Genomic DNA, 23,302 nt, shown 5'->3' with positions numbered 1-23,302 from the left:
GCCACAGGCAGACATTGGCGCAGGAGAAGCACTCTGACAAAGTGGAGAAGCACTTTGACAACGTGGAGGAGAAAGCGTGGAGGAGAACGCGTTAAATGCAAACAGCTCTGTTCGGCAGAGGTGTTGGAGCCTTAAATGGCATGTGTGTCACTAGGTGCTGCTGCTGTTGCTGCAGTGGTAGGATGGACCGCCATATCTCAGACACGATTCTCCCAGGCCATTGGATGGTGACGCTGCATGTGTTGACAGGGTGCCAACGTTAGCTCTCTAGCCACACTTCACTTTCTGCCCGCAGATTCTACATGTAAACACGCTCAGCTCCTCTGGTTTACTAACAAAAAACTGCCCACTGCCGAGTAGGTGATTTTACCGTCAACACTCTGCATGACTTCTAAAGCCGCTGCCTCGCTGAGCCCTTGTGCCACTGCTTACTTGGACCTGCGAATCGGTTTGTACCACGCAGCCGTTTGGCTCCCGTCCTCGCACTGCTGCCACCCTGCTGACTCACGGTAGTGACTTGCTGCCTGCTTTGCTGTCTGACGCACAAGCTGACACCCTCTTCACTTCTGATGAAGAAGCCCTTGCTTCACCCGGTTCCCAAATTCGATCGGCTACATCATCATCGATTTGTGTTTTGCTGTTCTCCTTAACGGTCTCAGTATGCACAGCCTGACTACTTGCAAGTGCAACATAACCTCCCTTGCCACTCTCCACATCTCAACAAAAAACATTTGAAATCACTCCAGCAACTATGTGGATTTGACATGGATTTCATGATATCTACTTTATAAACAAAAAAACATTTGAAATTTGGGGAATACAGAACCCCAAAAACTGACACCCTGGACTTTGAGAAAAAATCACTCCATCAGCTAATGAGTACAAGCAGCTAGACACTAGAGACAGCACACGCAGTGTGAAATAGCAGGATTGCAAATGGGCATTTGTTTTTATAGGGCTGTGACATCACGTAAGCCTGCCAGTCGCTGATTGGCTTACAGATCTGCACATGTGATTGAAGGTGTTCTTTTCATCTTCCCAGAGTTCTCTGCCCAATGTATCACGTTGTGCTCGTGGCCATTTTGCTAATAAATTTAAAAGAAATAAAATTGTTCCCATGAATCACCGTAAACATTGAATTCGTACAGAACCGAAGTTTTCCGGAAATTCAAAACAAATTCCGATCCCTTAGAATTGATTTGTCCATCTCTATCGATGACCCAATTGAATTACAGCAAATGTAAAATGACTTCTGTGTGACTAAAGGCTGCAATGTATGTGGTCAATGTTATATCTCCAAAGGAACAGAGATGGACTTACATGAAGGTACAGGAGGAGTACAGAGAGGCTGAGAACAACATGTACTGGCAGTACCCATGTGTTCTGGTCCCGAGCTTATATTTCCTTTAAAGTCACATTGTTTTTCAAGAACGCAACCCCTGGAAAACTCTGAATAAGATTCACGACCTGCAAAAGGAAACAAAGTAAACATTTTATTTGAGAAATAATAGGAACTGGGACATGCTTGTAAGGATGAAAACTAGAGATGAGCGAGTATACTCGTCCGAGCTTGATGCTCTTTCGGGTATTAGCGTACTCAAAACGGCTCGTTGCCAGGACGAGTATCTCACCTGTTAGCATGGAGCCATCCGCAGGTAGGCGGAGCGCGGCCATGACGGGGCGGGCTGGGAGGGGGGGGGATGTGAAGGGGGGAGGCGGGAGTTTTGGGGGTGGAGTATAGGTTTACCTGATAGGTGGGTTTAATTTGGGGGGGGGGTGGAGTTAAGGGGTTTTTAAGGGTCAGCAGGAAGGGCCAGCCATCTTTGGTGGCCGAGCAAAATTGTCCCACCCACCCTCCCCATTATATGTTGTGTATCAGGGTCGCATTGTGCTTTCACTGGGGAGGAGGGATACAAGTAGTTTCAGATCCTCTTGTTTAGGGCGGTGCTAGGGAGCTTAGGATGTCTTTTGTAAAGGTGGGCGGGTACTTGGCAACAGTTATCCGGTAAGAAGGTAAATTGGTGGTGATGATTTTGGTTATGTCCGGCTTTACTATTAAAAGTTCTTCATAGACTGCTTGAGGGGGTGTACCTCAGCAGTTGGTTTGGTTATATGTTTGGTTGGTAGCCACATTCTGCTCTCGCCACTCGCCAGGAGGTTAGCGGCTTGTGGATATGGTAGTTGTGGTTTTGCACGCATAGCGTGATTTTGAGCGGTATTTACAACTATGGTTGGTTGGTAGTGGTGCCGGACTTAGGTGTTAATTATTTAATTTTAAAATGATCCAGATTTGTTGTCAAGTACTCGACCACTTAATTTAATAATATTAATATGTTTGTTGAATAAAATGTCATTTATATTATTATGTTTTAATAAAGTTATGTTTTACAGATTGTTACAAGATTTGAATAAAGCTGTGACCAGCACTTTTCCAACAGAACATTGTCGGTGTTTTATTTAGATTGCGTATGACAGGAAGGCATTTTGCTTAATAACTGTACCCCCTCACCTTCCCCCCCCCTCACCTCAGCTCAGCCCTGCCCCGGTCATGCTCGAGATCGAGCATTTACTTAAGGAAACCCAGTGAAGAACAGTGAAGAATAGAATAAAAACAGTGAACACAGGATCATTTAATTGAAGAACACAGTGAAGAACACAATGAACATCTGCTAACTTATCCGAAGACATTAGTGCCGGACGGTGTTCTTCACAATAGTATGTGAAGAACAATGGGGCAGATTTACTTACCCGGCCCATTCGCGATCCAGCAGCGCGTTCTTTGCGGTGGATTCGCGTCTTCCGGGGATTCACTAAGGTATTTCCTCCGACGTCCACCAGGTGGCGCTGCTGCGCTGAAGTTCCCCGAGGCCTGCTGGAATGCCCTGAAATTCACTGGCCTATACCTGGTGAAGGTAAGTGCAAGTTTCGCGACACATTTTTTTTTTTAAATGCTGCGTTTTTTCCGAATCCGTCGGGTTTTCGTTCGGCCACGCCCCCCGATTTCCGTCACGTGCATGCCGAAAATCCGATTGCGTGCACCAAAATCCCGAGGTAAAACAGGGAAAATCGGCGCAGATCGGAAATATTCGGGTAACACGTCGGGAAAACGCGAATCGGGCCCTTAGTAAATGACCCCCAATATGTGTGAAGGACACATTGCAGATGTACGGAAAAGTCTGCAATGTGTTCTTCACACATATTGTTCTTCACGTACTATTGCACTCGTGTCTCCGGATAAGTTAGCAGATGTACGGAACATCTGCAATGTGTTCTTCAGTGTTCTTTCAATGTGTTCTTTCAGTGAAAAATGCTTGAGTCTCCCATTGACTTCAATGGGGTTTGTTATTCGATACAAGCACTCGAGCATTGGGAAAAGTTTGACTCGAGTAACGTGCACTCGAGCATTTTAGTGCTCGCTCACCTCTAATGAAAACCAAATTTCATGAACGGGTTATTCCTACTACAGGAATAGGAAAATAGCATATCATGGCCATGCTGCCGAAAGTGAGACCGGTAAGGTTTGGTTAGACATGTAGTGATGTCCCAGCAGACTACAGTACAGCCCGAAACTGGAACAGTCTCCTGTCCTAAAATATTCCCAAGTTCATCATCCCAAACAGCCCCTTCATGGCTATTTTATATAAAGCCACCCTCCCCCCATAGATTCCTTATGTACAGCCATATGCCGCCCCCCCAGCAGCACTTGCCCAGGTACGCCCACTGCTGGCGCCGACTGAAGCAATTTTATAATCTTACCATTCCGTGCTGTTGGGTCCGGAAAGATGGTTCTTATATTGTAGCCTGATGAGGAGATAAACAGAATAAAATATAAAGCCAACCTCACCCCATGGATTCCTTATGTACAGCCTTATGTGGACCCCCCCAGTATCTCTGGGCTTCGGCACTTGCCCAGGTATGCCTTGCCCGGACCCTGAGTGAACAATTGAGCAATTTGATAAACTTACCATTCTGTGCTGTTAGGTTTGGAGAGATGGTTCTTATATTGTAGCCTGACGAGGAGAAAAACAGAATAGAACACTTTTAGAAAGTACAACAGGAGACAGAAGTCTGTATTTTACCACCAAAAACAAATCACCATGCAAGCAATTGGTTTTTCATATCCTTTAGTGAAAAATATCATATAATACAAAAATTCTTTTACTTCTTTCTATTTTTCAGTTTTTCAATATTTCATAAGAATCCACATTCCACTTTGAGTCATACACTCTAGGAAACACATTATACTGCATGTAGTCAGTAAAATACCTTCTTAATTCCATTCTCTTTGGAAAGTATCGGAATCTTCCAATACTTAAGTATATTGACTCATAGTCGATAACGGGGACGAGACCAGGGGTCTATAACGTGAGCTGTGTCCTGTGACGTTTTGGGGGAACGCCCACTTCCTCAGACATGCTCAGTAGGTAATCTCACCGCTAGTTATACACATTGGGGCTCATTTACTTACCTGGTCCATTCACGATCTGTCGGCGCATTGTCGGCATTGATTCAGAGTCTGCCGGGATTCACTAAGGTCGTGCGCCCGATATCCACTAGGTGTCGCTGCTGCGCCGAGGTCCGCCGGAGTTCACCTGCTTCTTCCTGGTGCATATAAGTGCGTGGCAAGCGACACATATTTTTTTTCAAATACTGCGTTTTTTCCGAATCGCGTGAAACCCTGCGCCGATGTGACACAATCCGATCGCGTGTCGCCAAAACCTGGGGCAAAACGACGCAAACCGGTAATTTTCCGGGAAACCCGGCGAAAATTAGCGATTCTGGCCCTTAGTAAATGTGCCCCATTGTGCCAGAAACACACCTGTAGATCATAATATTCTCCATTAAAATAAAAGAAAAGACATTACAAATAACATCTCACAAATAACATTAAAGTTACAATTTTTGTTCATCTCTTTAGGATTCAATGTTTCCAATCTGAATTTCCAATATCTTTCACGTTGCAGCCGTCAAATTGGTTATTTGACTCTCTTCATATCCCACTATTTCTTCTAATATGTCTATATGTCTTCTAATGTCTATATTCAAAAAAATGTCTCTCTACCGTAGTCTCACCAAACTTTCAGTTTTCCTAGATACATTTTGCCACAAGGGCATTTCAAGGAATAAATCAAATGTTTACTTTCACAGGTAAACCAGCCCTTAATTAAAATGCTAATGATCACATTGCAATTTTGACAAGTTAAGCAAGCGATTTTGCACATAAAAAAGTTTGCTGAGAAGATTTATTTTATTAATATCTGCACAAATTATTCAAACAGCTACAGATTTACCGTTTCTATATGCAAAACGCGGAGGTTCCTTGAATAACTTACCATATTGCGGTACAAAACTAAGCAAATTCCGATGTTTAAGAATTGTTCTCTTCATCATTGTGGCATGGCGATCATCCGTAGATATACTTAGACTTTTGGCATTATCTCTATTTGTAGAATCATTTTTGACTTCCCTTAAATCTCACCAAACTTTAGTTTTTTTTTCCATAACCTAATTTTTCAAGTTCATCTTTTTTATATCCTTTTTCTACAATTTTTTTAGAAAGAGATTTTTATTCTTGGCATATTCATTATGAGTATTACCGATACGGCGAGCTCTAATAAGTTGACCTTTTGGGATGCCTTAAAATGTATGAGAACTATGGAATCTAGATCTATTAAGTACATTATTTTTATCTGTTGGTTTGGGGAATAATGCAGTTATCACGGAATTATCCTTAATTTTGACAACTTTTATATCTAAAAAAAAGAATTTTCTCAGAGTTTCATTTTGGAGTAAATCTAATAAGTTCACGAAACTCGTTCAAAAATTAGAGCCATTCTTGTAATTCACATTCACAGCTGCCCAACCTATAAATATGCCGTCCAGATACCTGAGCCATATAATGGGGGTCATTTACTAAGGGCCCGAATCGCGTTTTTCCTTCGGGTTTCCCGAATATTACCGTTTTGCGCTGAATTGCCCCGTGTTTTTGGCACACAGGATCGGATTGTGGCGCATCGGCACCGGCATGCACGCAACGGAAATCGGGGGCGTGGCCATCGGAAAAGCTGACGGATTCGGAAAAATCGCCGTATTTTAAAAAAAAAAAGTGTCGCTCGACACATACCTGCACCCTGGAATAGCTTGGTGAACTCCAGTGAACTCAGACGGACTTCAGCGCAGCAGAGACACCTGGTGGACATCGGGCGCACGACCTTAGTGAATCTCGGCCAGACCTGAGTCAGCGTCGGAGAACCCGCCGCTGGATCCCAAATGGACCAGGTAAGTAAATCTGCCCCAATGTCTCGATGACTTATTGGATGTATATGAAGATTTTGATCCTCAAATGTTGACATAAAGATATTGGCCAAACCTGGAGCCACAGGGGACCCCACAGAAGTCCCTGTAGTTGCAAGTAATATTCAGATCCAAAACAAAAGTAGTTCTTTTTTTAAAACAAATTCTGGTGAGGTCATAATAAATTGAATCTGATCATTAGGCAATTTGGAATTAAGGCATAACTTTTCATTTATTGCTAACACACCCTCATTCATTGGAACATGTATCAAGAATTGACTTGTGTCTTTAAGGCATCTTGGTAACATCTGTACAGTCGGTTGTAAAAAGCTATTGAATTAAACAGCCAATGGATACAACACTGAATTAACCCCCGAGACGATTGGACGTCCCAAGGTTTTTTTCTAATTTTTATGTATTTTTGGTAATAAATACAGTATTAGAACCCTTGGGTGTTCAGTCGAGAGACTCTTATATACATATTCATCAATAATTCCAAGGAGTAACGCATCATTTAGAGTCTCATTAATCTCACATTTAAATTTCCTAGTAGTTCATTTAGTCTTCTATACACTTTAATATCCAACAATCGAGAGTCAGCTTCTGCATTATATGCTGATCTGTCCATTATTACAATTACCCCCCCCCCTCGTCTGCTCTCTTTATGATTATACTACCATCATCAGACAGAATTTTAATAGCCTCAGATTTCTTTATAGACGGATCAAATTGTTTTATGGAACCTATTTAATCCGGGTCAAAGGTGCTGCACTCACGTATCTTGGATGGAACAGCAGTTTTATTTTTTTGATTCATATTTTTTATCCTTTCCAAAAACAATTGTTCTTACAGAGGTATTTTCACCTGGGCATTCACAATATTTTGTTTCTTTGGGCAATCCCTCCAGCAGAGGTGGTTGTATCCAAGGACACAGACGAGAATACCCATTTAAGTATTGGACACTGCGATACTTTCCAAAAAGAGTGGATTAAGAAGGTATTTTACCGACTACATGCAGTATATTGGGGCAGATTTAATTATCCGGTCCTGTCGCGATCCAGCTGAGTGTTCTCCGTCGAGGATTCGGGTCTTCCAGCGATTCACTAATGTAGTGCGCCCGATGTCCACCAGGTGTCGCTGCTGAGTCGAGGTCCGCCGGAGTTCGCCTTCCTATCCTGGGTGCAGGTAAGCGCGTGTCAAGCGCATTTTAAAAAAAAAATTCTAGGGTTTTTCCGAATCCGTCAGGTTTTCCAACGGCCATGCCCCCGATTTCCGTCGCATGCAAGCCGGCGGCAATGCACCACAATCCAATCGCGTGCGCCAAAAACCCAGGGCAATTCGGCGCAAACCGGTAATTTTTGGGAACCCCGACAAAAAATAACGATTCGGGCCCTTAGTAAATGACCTCCAATGTGTTTCCTAGAGTGTATGACTCAAAAAATGTAAAAACTGAAAAATACAAAGACGTAAAATAACTTTTGTATTATATAATATTTTTCACTAAAGGATATAAAAAACCCAATGACTTGCCTGGTGATTTGTTTTTGGTTGTACACTGACAATTTTCGAAGGCGGGAACTCAGAATCCATGCAATGCCTATATATTACACATTCACATAGAGCCAAGATTTTGATAGAAGTGTGTATTTTATCATTCCACAACTCACCACTGATATGTTCATATAATATGGAACCACATAAAGAACCAGAGGGACACTCAACAATTTCACCCGTGCAGGAAGTCGAATATTCGGAGTCACAGTATATGCACGCCAGAGCGTGACCTGTAAAAAAGAAAATTTGTATGATACATATATTTGTATTATATAATGTAACTAAGCCCCCCTACACACGGTCTTGCTCTGTGGAAACAAACCTGTGTTATAGGCAAATCCCATGGTTCAAGCACACAACAGTGGTCGGGAATCCTTGCATCATACAAAGATGGGATACAAGGAGCCCCTGTCTGAAGGGAGTGGTAGTGTAACAGTTTTTAGCACTGTTGTTCGGTTGGTGGGCAGAGACTTCTTGGATTATATTTTTATATGCAAGGACTTCCGTCCATCACATTGAGCTTTGTGGGATCTAACCAGCACAATGGAGGAAAATCAATGGCAAAGTTTATCAAAGTTTATTGACAGATGTGGATAGAGTATAATAATAATGGAATATATAATGGAATTAATTGTATTTCTCTCAGATGTTGCAAACAAACTATTTTAAAATGTATTTCTTTTTGTACCAATAAAAAAAAAAAAAGAAAAGAAAAAAAGGTTTTCTGGAGCAAGGATATGGCAGTTGTCACTATGCTGACAGACATAATATATAACAGAGTAGATCAACATACAATGATGTTGATATATTGTTGATCAGAACACTGTATAATAACATGGATGGCTTAAATCGTATAAAAAAGAAACGTATAAAAGAAACGTAAGAAACATATAAAAAAATTAAAATGTTTTGCCCTTTCCCTGCTAAGGACGTATCTCATACATTGTTGCAGGGTGCCACATGTATGCCCAAAGACGTACAAGATATGTCCTGGTTTCTAGAAGCCATAACTTTGGATCCCCGGCACCTAGAATCTCATTTATTCTACTCTTCCATATAAATCTAAAACAGTTTTTCTAGGTGCCAGGGTCACAGATATATTCACTTTTTTATTGATTGATTGATTGATTTATTAGCCATCAGGATGCATGGAGAAGCTGAAAGAGGTAACAGATGTGTTTCATAGCCATGGCTAGTTAAAAGGGTTGTCAATTTGCCGGATTGGCTATTCAGCTGAAAATCTGGAACATCGGGTCTGCTAATCTGTAATCATATGTTCTACAATGTAATTATACCGTATATTATTTCAATTCTTCACAGGGAATTTTATTATTTATAATGAAAAAGAAAAAATGATTTTTTACAAAATTGTAATGTCTTTATTATGTTTCTCAAAAATAGATGGTAAAATGTAGTTAATAAGTGTATTTATTACAGTATGTAATAATGAATTTAAATCTAAAAAATAATGGCTTTCAGAATGCAGCTTAGAAAAACCGAAACATTCTATGGGGGTCATTTATCTTAACTTTGTTTTGGCTAAGTTTTTGCCTGTCTTTTTTCCATCTGCTTCTTTGGTAATTAATCGTTCTCAGTTTTATCTTGTATTAAATGTTTTTTCTTTTCAGATATCTCAAATGTCTCAAAATTGTCACACAAATGAGTGAGGGTGTATGAAGAAAGCTCACATGCTGAACCCCCTTCATACAGAGATGGGGTGTGCTGCATATTGCAGCAAACTCCTACCTCTTATACCCGCAGTGAGTGCTAGCGCCGATTGCAGGTATTAACCCTTCTGATATAAGTGGCATTTACAGAATGGCCATATTTGTATAGATCCTTGCTCCCCCGAACATCATTGGGGTGGCAATTGAATGCCATGACAGCCTCAGGTCTTTATCAGAGCCGAGGCTGTTGGGTTTCTGCAGTTTTGTTACGATGAGCCAGTGGCACATTGTAATGGATACTGTGTAAAAATACCATATACTGCATTACAGTAGTGTTGCCATAAATGGTAGGAACGATCAGACCATCTAGGGTTTAAAAAAGGTTTAAAAAATTTTAAAAACTAAAAATTAAAATTAACCCTCTTTCCTTAAAACTGATATAAAACATAATAAACAGTAAAAATCATAAACACTTTAGGTATCGCTGCGTCCCAAAATCGGACCGACCCAAAGAATAAAGTAGACGTATCATTTGGAGCGCACAGTGAAAGTTGTGAAAACCCACGCAAATGCTTTTTTGCCACATTTGTAATATTTTTCCAGCTTCCTAGTACACAGCATGGAAGAATAAATAATGGCTCTGAGATGTACTTTGTTATGCAGAAAATAAGCCTCACACAGCTCTGTACAAAGAAAAATTAAAAATTCAGTCAAGAAATGAGTGAAAAAAACCTGCGTCCTTAAGGGGTTAAGTATGGTCTAGTCTGGAGGTTTTTGCACCAAAAAATGTTGCAAATTTTAGACAATTTAGAATGTCTGGAATAGAAAATGAATGTATATTACTGAGAATAAAAAAATGTCCGGTGGACTTAAAAGCAGATTTCAAAAAGTCGCAAAAATTGCAATATTCCAAAAAGTTGGCAAAAAAAGGAGAAAAAATAAAGATAACTGACCCCCTAGCTCATTTAGAGATAAAATAATACAAATAAGACAGATAATGATGGCAGAATTTTTCATCTGGGGGCATTGAAATTTGAGGAACCTTGAATTTTAAAAGTTATGCACAAAAGAGTCAACTCCTGCCGCATCCATACTTTCTTTGTGCTTAAAGGTTTCCAAGACTTTAATAAATAGTGAAAAGGTATAAAAGATGCGGAAAAAAAGCTATAAAAATAGATCATCTCTCTGGAGGCCCTCAGGTTGATATAGATGTATCATTGGGAGGGCACAATGAAAGACGCACAAGAAAGTGACGCAAATGCTGGGTTTTTTGCCAATTTCACCACATTTGTAATTTTTCATCTGGGGGCATTAATATTTGAGGAATTTGCGTCACTTAACTTGAATTTTAAAAGTTACGCCCAAAAGAGTCAACTCCTGCCACATCCATACTTTCTTTATGCTTAACAGTTTCCAAAACTTTAATAAATAGTCAAGGTATAAAAGAAGGTGGAAAAAAGCTATAAGAATAGCTCATCTCTCCGGAGGCCTTCTGGTTCCATCCTTGAGCTTCCAGAGAGTTTAGGGTTTTCTTCATCTTTATGTAGCTGCCCCGTACTAGTTTTTATAACACAGCGGTGATATAATAGACAGTTGTACCTGTTGCTGTAAGAGCTGAGATGAAGGTGATGATTCCAAGAAGAGACATCATGATGGTATCTCGCTCTTGTGTTGTTGTCTGAGGATGCATGAGACTGGGCGAAGGGGTTGTTTATACTAGTTTACGATGGGTGGAGACAATGAAGATGATCATTTCAACGATAAAGAAGTCATAAACGTAAATATTAAAGTTATAAAAATGAAAAATACAATTCTGCCAGGAAATGGACTGTCTTCTTTGACCCACCATATGATCCCGACATGTGCCTTACTCAGTGCCCAAATGTAGTTTGCCTGCTGATGGGGCTATGGGTGATCTGTACATATTATTCACCTCAAGATGTGAGGTTCAGATGAAGTGGAATTTAATTTTAGGATCTATACCCCCTGCTGGCTCCGGCTGGGTTGTCTCCCCTGTGTAATTTTTTGCATATATCATCATATTTCTGGCAGTCACCTTCCCCCTGTAGTTAGTGTGAACTACACTGCATTATCTTGCTGGTTGCAATTGCTTATGGAATAATATTATAGGGGGTTACATTCCTTTTTAGTTAGTATGAACTATACTGCATTATCTTGCTGGTTGCAATTGCTTATGGAATAATATTATAGGGGGTTACATTCCTTTTTAGTTAGTATGAACTATACTGCATTATCTGGCTTGGTGCAATTTGTGGAAAATTGTTCTATTGGGGTCACCTTCCCCTTAAGATATTGTGAACTACACAACATTACACAACATGCCTAATTACAATAGTTCATGGAATAAAATTATATTGGGGACACTTTTCCCTTTGGTTACTGTGATAAAGTAACAGGCCACAGCTGTCAATTTCTTCTAGTGGTCATCTCCTGGTGGCAAATCCAGCAGTTGAGGAGCGGTTAGCTGGTCTTCCACATCATCTCATCTTCACAAGCAGCCAAGAATCCGTGAGTTCTTTAGATATCACACTTACTTGGTATGGCCCAGGAAAGATCTCAGAGCGGATTGAGGATATTTAACATGGCAGTCTGGATTTAGAGGAGAAATTTGCTGTGTCCGTCATTAGGGCAGAAGATATTGTCAGTCTTGTGTGAGAGGTACGAGCAGGTGTTACCAGCATGAGCCAAAAGTTAGACTATAAAAGGAATAAGGTTGAGCACAAGTTCTTATCAATAGATGTGCATGAATCTAACTGTAATGAATCATACTTGCGTATAGGGCTGCCAGCGTCTGCCCGAATGACACCCGATGTGCGTTTCGGCATGCTGCCTTCGTCTGGGAGTTACCAGATTAAGGTAGAAAGTACTGAGACATTTGTTAATGATGATTATGATGTTGATGCCAATCAAACTTAGGAGACATGGCGAGACATGGCCTCATTATCCTCTAGTGGTGAGTGTAGCAGCATGAGGATCAGCCAGCCAGATGGCAAACAAGCCTGGGGTACCGTACACTGCTTCTACGGTGGAGCCTACCGGCAGAACAGCAGGGTCACAAAATTGTCAATATCTAGGATTTGTGGGCAGAAGGGGAAGTGTGAACAAGGTGCAAAGGTTGGCACAATGGCCCACAGCCAACCTCGCACATCAGTAATGGCTGTATGGAGAGGGATCATGGGCTGAATACTCTCCATTCACAGCAAATGTCAACTGTATTTCCAGCACTGATCTTGGGTTTTACCGGTGAGCTGAACCGAAACTCATGTCAAAGTTCAGGTTCGGGGTGCGTGAACCTACATTGCTCAGCACAGAACTGTACATTGAGAGTTAGGTCCGCTGATGACTACTCAGGACATCTCATGCTATTAATATAGCTGTTGTAACTCTCTCTTGAGCTTCCATCAGACCTGAAAAGTCTCATTTGGCCATTGCCAACCAGAATTTCTAGGCATTTTGTGTTAATTCATTTTGTTGCATGCTAAATTTTCACCATCCATTAAACTTTTAGGACAGCGCCTATTTTGTAACTCAAAGTGTCGGATGAAACGGGCAACACTAGCATTCGTGTTTAGTGAGGACTACTTCTGCAGCTGCAGTTACCTTTCACATGTCTTGCAGCACAGACACAGCTAATATTATCTCCCACAGGGTGAAGAAATCAAAGCGGCATCTAAAGCTCTATGGCCTGGGTGTGACTGCGCTCTCTGGACCCACTCAAGATTTGCCCCCGAGGTCATTAACGGATTGGCTAACATCCTGGCAAGCTAACAGTAATTACACCGAAGTGCATAATTCTTCTTCTTTTTCTGGTTAACATTTAACTTATTTTACCAGTAACATCAAAGAACTGTTCCAAAATTTACAGTAAATTTCTGATGATTATTTAGTTTTAAGTTATTGACCTAAAAGTCAAGCGTTAACATGGTGCAGAGATATAGAATCAGTGATGGGATATTAAGACTACTTTGGGCCTCAGGATGTGTAGAGATTGTGTCACCTCATCGGCCCCTAGTTTTACATACATAGAAATAAAGGCCTATCCCTTATTCCCTGCTAAGAATCACAGATGGCATCTTACAGGCACTGCCTGCGGACAGCCCTGGGGTCCTGATCGGACCTCAGGGCTGCTAGGACACCAATGAGTTGACCGTGGCATTTAAAGGGATAAACAGCTGTGATCGGAGTCCACTCTGAATGCAGGTGTTACATTGGGATATCAGCTATTGGCTGCTGCTTAAATCCAGTATACTCCGATGATGGCTCAGCTCCAATCGGATATATCCGCCCCTGAGCGGTAACTCACTCTGCATTTAGCAGCGAATATATCTGCCGCAAAACGGGAAGGGATTAAGAATTAAAAAAAAAATGTTTTTCTCCAGAAAAGCATCCAGGCCCTTCTTGAACATGTACAAATAGTCTGCTATAACAACCTCCTGCGGCCCTAGTCTCAATGCTCTTACAGTAAAAAATCTATGGTGATGGTAGAATCGCCTCTCATCTAGGTGTGGAGGATGTCCCTGTCTACGGCGGTGGTAGAACTGCCTCTCCTTTAGGCATGGAGGTTGCCTCGGTCTATGGAAGTGGGTGAACAGTCTCTATTCTAGCATAGAGGATTCCCCCTGTCTATGGTGATGGTAGAACCGCCTCTCCTCTAGGTATGGAGGAGGCCTCTTGTTTTTGGTTATTGAAGAACCTCCTCTCATATAAGTGTAGAAAATGACCCTGGCTATGGGGATGGTAGAACCACCTTTCCTCTAGGTGTAGAGGATGCCCCCTATCTATCGTAATGGTAGAACCTCCTCTCCTCTAAGTGTAGAAGATGACCCTGTCTATGGTGATGGTAGAACTTCTTCTCCTCTAGGTGTGGAGGATGCCCTCTGTCTATGGTGATGGTCGAATCTCCTCTCCTCTATGTGTGGAGGATGCCCCCTGTCTATGGTGATGGTAGAACCACCTCTCCTCTAGGTATGGAGGATTCCCCCTATCTATTGTGATGGTAGAACCTCTTCTTCTCTACATGTAGAGGATGCCCCCTGTCTATAGTGATGGTGGAACCACCTCTACTCTAGGTGTAGAGGATGTCCCCTGTCAATGTTGATGGTAGAGCCACCTCTCCTCTAGATGTAGAGAATGCCCCTGTCTATGGTGATGGTAGAACCCCCTCTCCTCTAAGTGTAGAAGATGCCCCCTGTCTATGCTGAAGATGTACACTCTAGGTGTAGAGAACCTACTCTCTCCTAGGCGTAGATGATACTCCCTGTCTATGTTGATGGTAGAACCTCCTGTCCTCTAGGTGTACAGGATGCCCCTTGTCCATGGTGATGGTAGAACTGCCTCTCCTCTAGGCGTACATTATACCCACTTATCCTTGCCACATGCCTAGGTATAAAAAGATCTTTGGAGAGATCCTTGTACTGCCTGTTCAGGTATTTGTACATTGTAATGAGGTCTCCCCCCAGACGTCTATTTTCTAAACTGAATAACTCTAAATTTTGTAATCTGTGGTTCTCATTTCCATTCCTCCATTCCCCTGATAATCATAGTTACTCTCCTCTGCACTTGTTTCAGTTCTAGTATGTCCTTTTTATACAGTAGTGGCCAAAACTGTCCACAATATTCCATGTGTGGTCTGACCTTGGATTTGTAAAAGGGCAATATGAGAACCAATACCCCCAAGTCCTTTTCACTCCAGTTTTACCAAGTAATTTACTGTTTACAACAACATTTTACATTTTAATTCCATGGACCAAGTGCATAACTTTACATTTATCTACATTAAACCTCTACAACCATTTCTCTGCCCAGTCCTCAATCCTCTGTAATGCTAACCTATTGACCTCAGTATGTATTACTTTACACAGCTTAGTATCATCTGTAAATATTGAAACTTGACTGTGTAAACCCACTACAAGGTAATGAATAAAACCATTAAAAAGAGGTGGCCCCAATACTGACCTGTGGCCTCCACTGGTAAAATTAACCCAATATAAGAATGTGCCATTACTGATGACTCACGCTTTTTTATCACAAAGCCAATAACTTGCCCAAATACACAGATTTTCCCTTAGTCCCAGCAGTACCACCTTCGTCTCCTCATCAGCGTTTTCCATATCCACTCTATACATATATACTCACCTTTTATCCTCCACACTCAGCCATGGACCCCTCCATTTATGGATTTCCCTCCCTTGCTATATGTTACTTTTAAACACTGCATGTCCCTTTTTTGCACTATGCACTGTGTGGGAATTTGGCCCAGTAGAGATCGTGGTAGCGGGGTGCTGTGATGCAGTTCAAGACAGTGACACCAAAGTACAGTCCAAAACAGGTCTCGCCTGCGTTTATTGCAGCAGCAAAATAAAACAGCCTTTACATTCAGGCATTAAATAAACAAAAATCCTACCCGTCAGGGTGCTAACTATACAGGTGTTCACTAACTCACCACTATACAAAATCACTTGGCTGCTCCAGGCACAGAGGTCAGGGCTGTGTGCTCTCCAGCCTCCTTCCAGAGAGAGACAACACTTCCAGCTCTGCTGAGCGGTTTAAAAAAAACTGATTGGGCTGCTCCCATCACCTGTGTCCAAGGTGCTGGACACCCAACCTCAGCACTAAGGCCCCTTCCACACTCGCGTTGCATTTCACGTCAGAGTTTGATCAGGGTGCGATCAGGGTTTGGTCAGTGAAAAACGCACATTTTGCATCAGAGTGCAATCAGTTTTAAGTCAGAGTTTGTTCAGTGTCTCAGTTTTTCACGCGCGTTTTTGATGCAATTGCAATGCAATTTCAATGCATTTTTCACGCGCAGAAAATGCGCGTGAAATGGACTCAGGACTGAGCTCTATCTTTTCTATGGCAATTGATGCATGAAAAACGCATTGCACTTGCAAGTGTCTCAGAGTGCAATGCGTTTTTGATGCATCTCCATAGACTTGTATGGTGCGTTTTTCACGCGCGTGACTTGCAAAAGTAGAGCATGTCGAGATTTAAACATGCGTTAAAAAAAACGCGCGTGTGTGCGTGAAAAAAAATGCAAGTCTGAAAAGACCCATTGGTTACAATGGGTCAGAGTGCAATGCAAGTTCTGCGCGTCAAAAGCACGCGCAGAAAACGCGCGTGAAAAACGCAAGTGTGGAAGGGGCCTTAGGCCTTGCATAATAGCAAAACCTAGGGGAAACATACCGCCCATCCACAGTTAACCCCTTCAGTGTCTCACAACTGGTTTGCACGTTTTGCACCTTATCTCACTTGTTGTTATATAGTCGATATGATAAGTTATCTATATAAGTAATCTATATGTATAACATAAGATATATTTCTACTTCACATGTATATAGCATTATTTGATAAATTGCTTGTATGTCACGCTTTTAGCTTTTTATGATCTTATGTTCAACATTATTCAATATGCTCACTTTTTTCATTTTTCATGTTCATGGTCATTAATGTATTTTATATGGTTACCTATGGAATTGTTCGTTCTTCGTAAACTCTTCCCAGCACTAGCACTTTTGGTATCATTGACTACCTCATGTATTGTTCCCCCTTTTCTGGAATATTGTTATGAGCACTAGCACTTTGTATATTATTGATATGCTGCTATACATATTTTGTAATACACTTACTTGAAGGAGTTAAAACCCCCTACTTACTCTACTAATCGATCCTTGTATAATTTCGGTGGATGTGCGCCTGCGCACTGTTCTCCTTTCTATCTGGCCGTCCGACCGGGTGGCGCATGCGCCGGCCCACAGTCCAATGATGTCATACTATCGCGATGCTTCCCGGCTTAGTCCGGATTTCGCGATCTCATTGGGTCTCGCGATATCACGCAATGTGAATGCGGTAACTCTTAGTTCCGGCCAAACACCTGTGGTCCCGATATGTCCGGCATGTGTTGTAACAGGAACGTCTTTCATTGGAGCTGTGGGCCCCAACACCTCCCACTAGAGTGATGTCATCTTAAGAAAACGCTATCTCATTGGTTGATCCTCTCCATATATTCCTATCTCCCTCTGTCCCAGATACTCCCCTTGAAAAAGCCTTACGCGAAACACGTGTCGGGGTTGGGCAGTGCATGTTCATATTTGTGGTATGGTAACTATGGCTTAGACTTGAATTTTGCGTTGTTACACAAGTATTCTGTGCTATTTACTACTGCTTGTCTGTCTGCCGATGTCCCTATTACCTCTCTAGCTCTGATTCACACTTGTCTTGTACATCTATTTTATGTTTACATGCATTGCTTCCTTGTTTTTAATATATTCCATTGTTGTGCCACTTTAATATCTCTGTATATGTATTAATAAAGACTATATTGTTTCTTATAGTTCATACTCTTTTTTCAATTTATTTATGTTACTAAGTATGTGTTATATGGTATCTTGAGTGGGGATAAGCCTATGTACATTGCCTTTGCGGCCCATATCCCCTAACTCTATACTATATTGGTATTTATTCTTTCCTGTATTCTCTACAGATGATCTTTATGTCCACAACATGGATTTTCAGGCAAAAGAACAATGTTGGCGTCTGGAAGCGGATGCTGTATTTGGCAACACTAATGGAACCACTGAGGACACACAATCAAAACAAAATAAGGAATTAAAAACTAACCTAAGAAACCTTTTACATCGACGAACCCGGATTTGGTGGAACTGTCTCTCACTAGAAAAATATATCCTTCTGGGTATGATTCCACGAGGGTTACGTATACAAATCTGTCCCTCCTTTGGATATGATGACCTTATCTTTTGCAATAAATCGGAGGAGATTTGCAATAAAACCTCCATAGCCCTAATGCAACTCATAGTTGAACAAAATACCAAACAACTTGAAAACCTGGACTCAGAAATCAATACTATCCAACTGGAGATTAGATCATCCCTCCCAACTGGGGAATTTGAAATCTTCTCTATGGAAATAGATGAATCTTCAAAAACCTGGGAAAAACAAATTAAAAACCAAAAGGCAAAGAAATTTCAACGAGACACCCAGGATACAAATCTAGGAAAAATCTACAAATGGAAGAATTTCAAGAACACACCCCGTAGCCGCACTACATCAATATCCTCACAGGTATTCCTAAGTGGGCTGTCGCAGACATCTTCTGAGCATGTGGACATGAGACCGCACAGAGGCAACAAAAGACGCTATGAACCCTATCACAGACAACAGCCTAAACGGTGGGCACGAGCTGATAACAAGAACGAAACCAGAAACTCTACACTAAAGGTAATAAATTTAACAGATATAATACTAACTAAATCACAATCTGAAGTGTTAAGTCTTGGTCTGTCATTTTCTCCAAGTGACAATTTTGATTGTTTCCTAGCAATAAAGGACCTGCATCTGTTCGCCCGGAAGCTGGCATTCAAAAAGATCTTTCATGACAAGGAAGCATCAATATCACCATACGACCAAGAACATCTGGCCTTACAAGCCTTAGAAGAATTACTAGAAGAACAAGACAACGTATATAAAAAAGGCAAAATGCCCACCACACTATTACCAAAATCTACTAATTTCCCAATCTTATCTAATTTTGCTAATATAGACTTATTTATCAAATTAGTTACACGGGATTACAAACAGATACCGAGACGTGGCCAAGAAACAAATTGTACAGTAGCCCAACGCAAAGCAATTACTGAATTGAGGGAGATGAAAGATGTGACAATAAAACCCTCTGATAAAGGGGGAAACGTTGTACTATGGTCTACAAAAGACAATGAAAAAGAGGCCTTTCGCTAGTTGCGCGACATCACCTGTTATAGAAAACTTACCTTCAATCCCCTACAAAAGTTTAAGGAGGAATTAACATGTATTCTCTCAACAGCAGTGGATAACCACATTTTAACGAAAAGCCAGATGGAGTGTCTCATTCCAGACTACCCAAAGATCTCTGTCCTGTACCTGTTACCGAAAATACATAAACGTCCTAACAACCCACCAGGTAGGCCAATCGTGTCAGGCATCAACAATCTATGCGAACCTATCTGTAAATTAATTGACTACCATTTACGCCCCCTGGTGGAGGCATTACCGTCATATCTTATAGATACAACCGATACTTTAAAAAAATTCAATGGCCTCCACTTAGAAGCGGACATGCATATTGTCACATGCGACGTGGAGTCGCTATATACATCTATTAGACACAGAGATGGTATCTCTGCAGTCAAATTCTTTCTTTATTCCTCAGACTTGGAACCTGAATTTGCGACACTTCTTATACAATTGCTGGAATTTACTCTAACACATAATTTCTTTCTCTTTAAAGGGAACCTCTACCTACAGCTCCAGGGAACTGCGATGGGGGCGGCATGTGTCCCCTCATATGCAAATCTTTTCCTGGGGCTGTGGGAGAGGGAAATTTTTCTTACTAATCCAAATACATTGGTTGACAGGGTACATCTCTATGTTCGATACATCGATGACGTCATTATGATCTGGCAGGGCCAGGAATCGGAATTACAAGACTTCATGACATATCTCAATACAAATGAGACTAATATAAAATTGACATATAAAATGGGACGTCACAATATGGAGTACCTGGACATTCTATTTGACATCGATGATTGTGGTAACATTTCATCCAATGTGTTTAGAAAAGAGACATCCAGCAATACCCTCTTACATGCAAGATCCTCACACCCCAAGAAATTAATCAATGGTATCCCTATAGGCCAATTCCTCACAATACGTCGAATCTGCTCTGAAGATGCCTCCTTTGAACAACAAGCCCTTGACTTACGCCAGAGATTTGAAGAACGGGGATACTCTGAACAATCCATAAAAAGAGGATATATAAGAGCTAAAAAAGCTAAAAGAGAAGAGTTACTAATGCCCAAACCCAAGACAAAAAATAACAGTGACACAATACGATTTATCACAACATACAATTCCCAATGGGAAAAAGTGAAACAAGTTCTACTACGACACTGGCAAGTGTTAAGAATAGACAACACCCTTCAACAATATCTGCCATCTCATCCAGCAATCACTTACCGCTGCTCCAAAAACCTACGGGACCAACTGGTAAAAAGCACTCACAAGGAACAGGAGGTAAGTAATATCTTTGGATCTAAGGGTCCGAAATGGGGCAGTCGTCCTTGTGGTAATTGTGTTGCATGCCCTAATATTGAGAGAACTACAATTTTTTCCAACTCTGACAGGCAAAGAGAATATGAAATCAGGCAGACAATCATGTGTACAACGATTGGTGTTATATGCTATGCCACCTGCCCATGTGATCTAATATATGTGGGACTTACCACTCGTGAACTTCGTTGTCGTGTCCGAGAACATGTTCTTGGGATTGAGGCGGCTAAAGATGAAAAAGATCTGTACAAACTTAAAACCATCCCACGCCACTTTAAAGATTACCACGGATGCGATGGATCCAAATTTAAGGTAAGGGGCATTGACAAAGTTTTTGTTGACAGCCAAGGTGGTAACTGGAAACGGATCTTGGCCCAAAGAGAAAGTAAATGGATCTATTAATTAGATACTGTTTCACCCCGAGGTCTTAATGAACAACTCAGTTTTTCATCCTTTTTATAACACTCATGTGTTCCTCAGTTTTTAAATTTATTTTACAGTAATTATCTGGTTTGTTAGGTATGTGTATTCTTTTATGTTACTGTTCTATGTGATTATTATTATTTTTCTTCTCTAAATTGTCCCTCATGATCTAGGGTCTGTCATGCTCTTGCTTTTTTTTTTTTTTAACAGATAGTACATATCATTCATGGACTACCACCTTCGTCTCCTCATCAGCGTTTTCCATATCCACTCTATACATATATACTCACCTTTTATCCTGCATACTCAGCCATGGACCCCTCCATTTATGGATTTCCCTCCCTTGCTATATGTTACTTTTAAACACTGCATGTCACTTTTTTGCACTATGCACTGGTTTGCACGTTTTGCACCTTATCTCACTTGTTGTTATATAGTCGATATGATAAGTTATCTATATAAGTGATCTATATGTATAACATAAGATATATTTCTACTTCACATGTATATAGCATTATTTGATAAATTGCTTGTATGTCACGCTTTTAGCTTTTTATGATCTTATGTTCAACATTATTCAATATGCTCACTTTTTTCATTTTTCATGTTCATGGTCATTAATGTATTTAATATGGTTACCTATGGAATTGTCCATTCTTCGTAAACTCTTCCCAGCACTAGCACTTTTGGTATCATTGACTACCTCATGTATTGTTCCCCCTTTTCTGGAATATTGTTATGAGCACTAGCACTTTGTATATTATTGATATGCTGCTATACATATTTTGTAATCCACTTACTTGAAGGAGTTAAAACCCCCCTACTTACGCTACTAACCAATCCTTGTATGATTTCGGTGGATGTGCGCCTGCGCACTGTTCTCCTTTCTATCTGGCCGTCTGACCGGGTGGCGCATGCGCCGACCCACAGTCCAATAATGTCATACTATCGCGATGCTTCCCGGATTAGTCCGGATTTCGCGATCTCATTGGGTCTCGCGATATCACGCAATGTGAACGCGGTAACTCTTAGTTCCGGCCAAACACCTGTGGTCTCGATATGTCCGGCATGTGTTGTAACAGGAACGTCTTTCATTGGAGCTGTGGGCCCCAACACCTCCCACTAGAGTGATGTCATCTTAAGAAAACGCTATCTCATTGGTTGATCCTCTCCATATATTCCTATCTCCCTCTGTCCCAGATACTCCCCTTGAAAAAGCCTTACGCAAAACACGTGTCGGGGTTGGGCAGTGCATGTTTATATTCGTGGTATGGTAACTATGGCTTAGACTTGAATTTTGCGTTGTTGCACAAGTATTCTGTGCTATTTACTACTGCTTGTCTGTCTGCCGATGTCCCTATTACCTCTCTAGCTCTGATTCACACTTGTCTTGTACATCTATTTTATGTTTATATGCATTGCTTCCTTATTTTTAATATATTCCATTGTTGTGCCACTTTAATATCTCTGTATATGTATTAATAAAGACTATATTGTTTCTTATAGTTCATACTCTTTTTTCAATTTATTTATGTTACTAAGTATGTGTTATATGTAGAGATGAGCGAGCACTAAAATGCTCGGGTACTCGTTATTCGAGACGAACTTTTCCCGATGCTCGAGTGCTCGTCTCGAATAACGAGCCCCATTGAGGTCAATGGGAGACTCGAGCATTTTTCAAGGGGACCAAGGCTCTGCACAGGGAAGCTTGGCCAAACACCTGGGAACCTCAGAAAAGGATGGAAACACCACGGAAATGGACAGGAAACAGCAGGGGCAGCATGCATGGATGCCTCTGAGGCTGCTTAATCGCACCATTATGCCAAAATTATGGGCAACAGCATGGCCATGACAGAGTGACAGAATGAAGCTAGATAGCATCTAAAACATCCAATAATTGACCCTGACACTATAGGGGACGGCATGCAGAGGCAGCGGCAGCAGCGGCAGGCTAGAGAGTGGCATGGCGACATACCCTAAATGGACTCAGGCTTCAAACCAATGGGTGGCAGAGAGGAACCAAAGGAGGTGAGCAAGAAGCGCTCAAATAATATCGGTACATGATAAAAGTTTGCCAGTATATTTTGTGGATTACACAGCAGGGTGGCGACAAAGTTAACATGGAAGCCATGAAAACAACCCAAAATTCTGCCTGACACAGCTCGTTTGATAAGGGGACCATGTATGGAGGCAGTGAACTAGTAGTAGATTAAAGGTGCTGCAGTTAAAACTATGTT

The sequence above is a fragment of the Engystomops pustulosus genome, chromosome 6 (assembly GCF_040894005.1).
Source record: "Engystomops pustulosus chromosome 6, aEngPut4.maternal, whole genome shotgun sequence".
Lineage (NCBI taxonomy): Eukaryota > Metazoa > Chordata > Amphibia > Anura > Leptodactylidae > Engystomops > Engystomops pustulosus.
The sequence above is the reverse complement of the archived record's forward strand: the minus strand, read 5'-3'. Positions refer to the sequence as shown.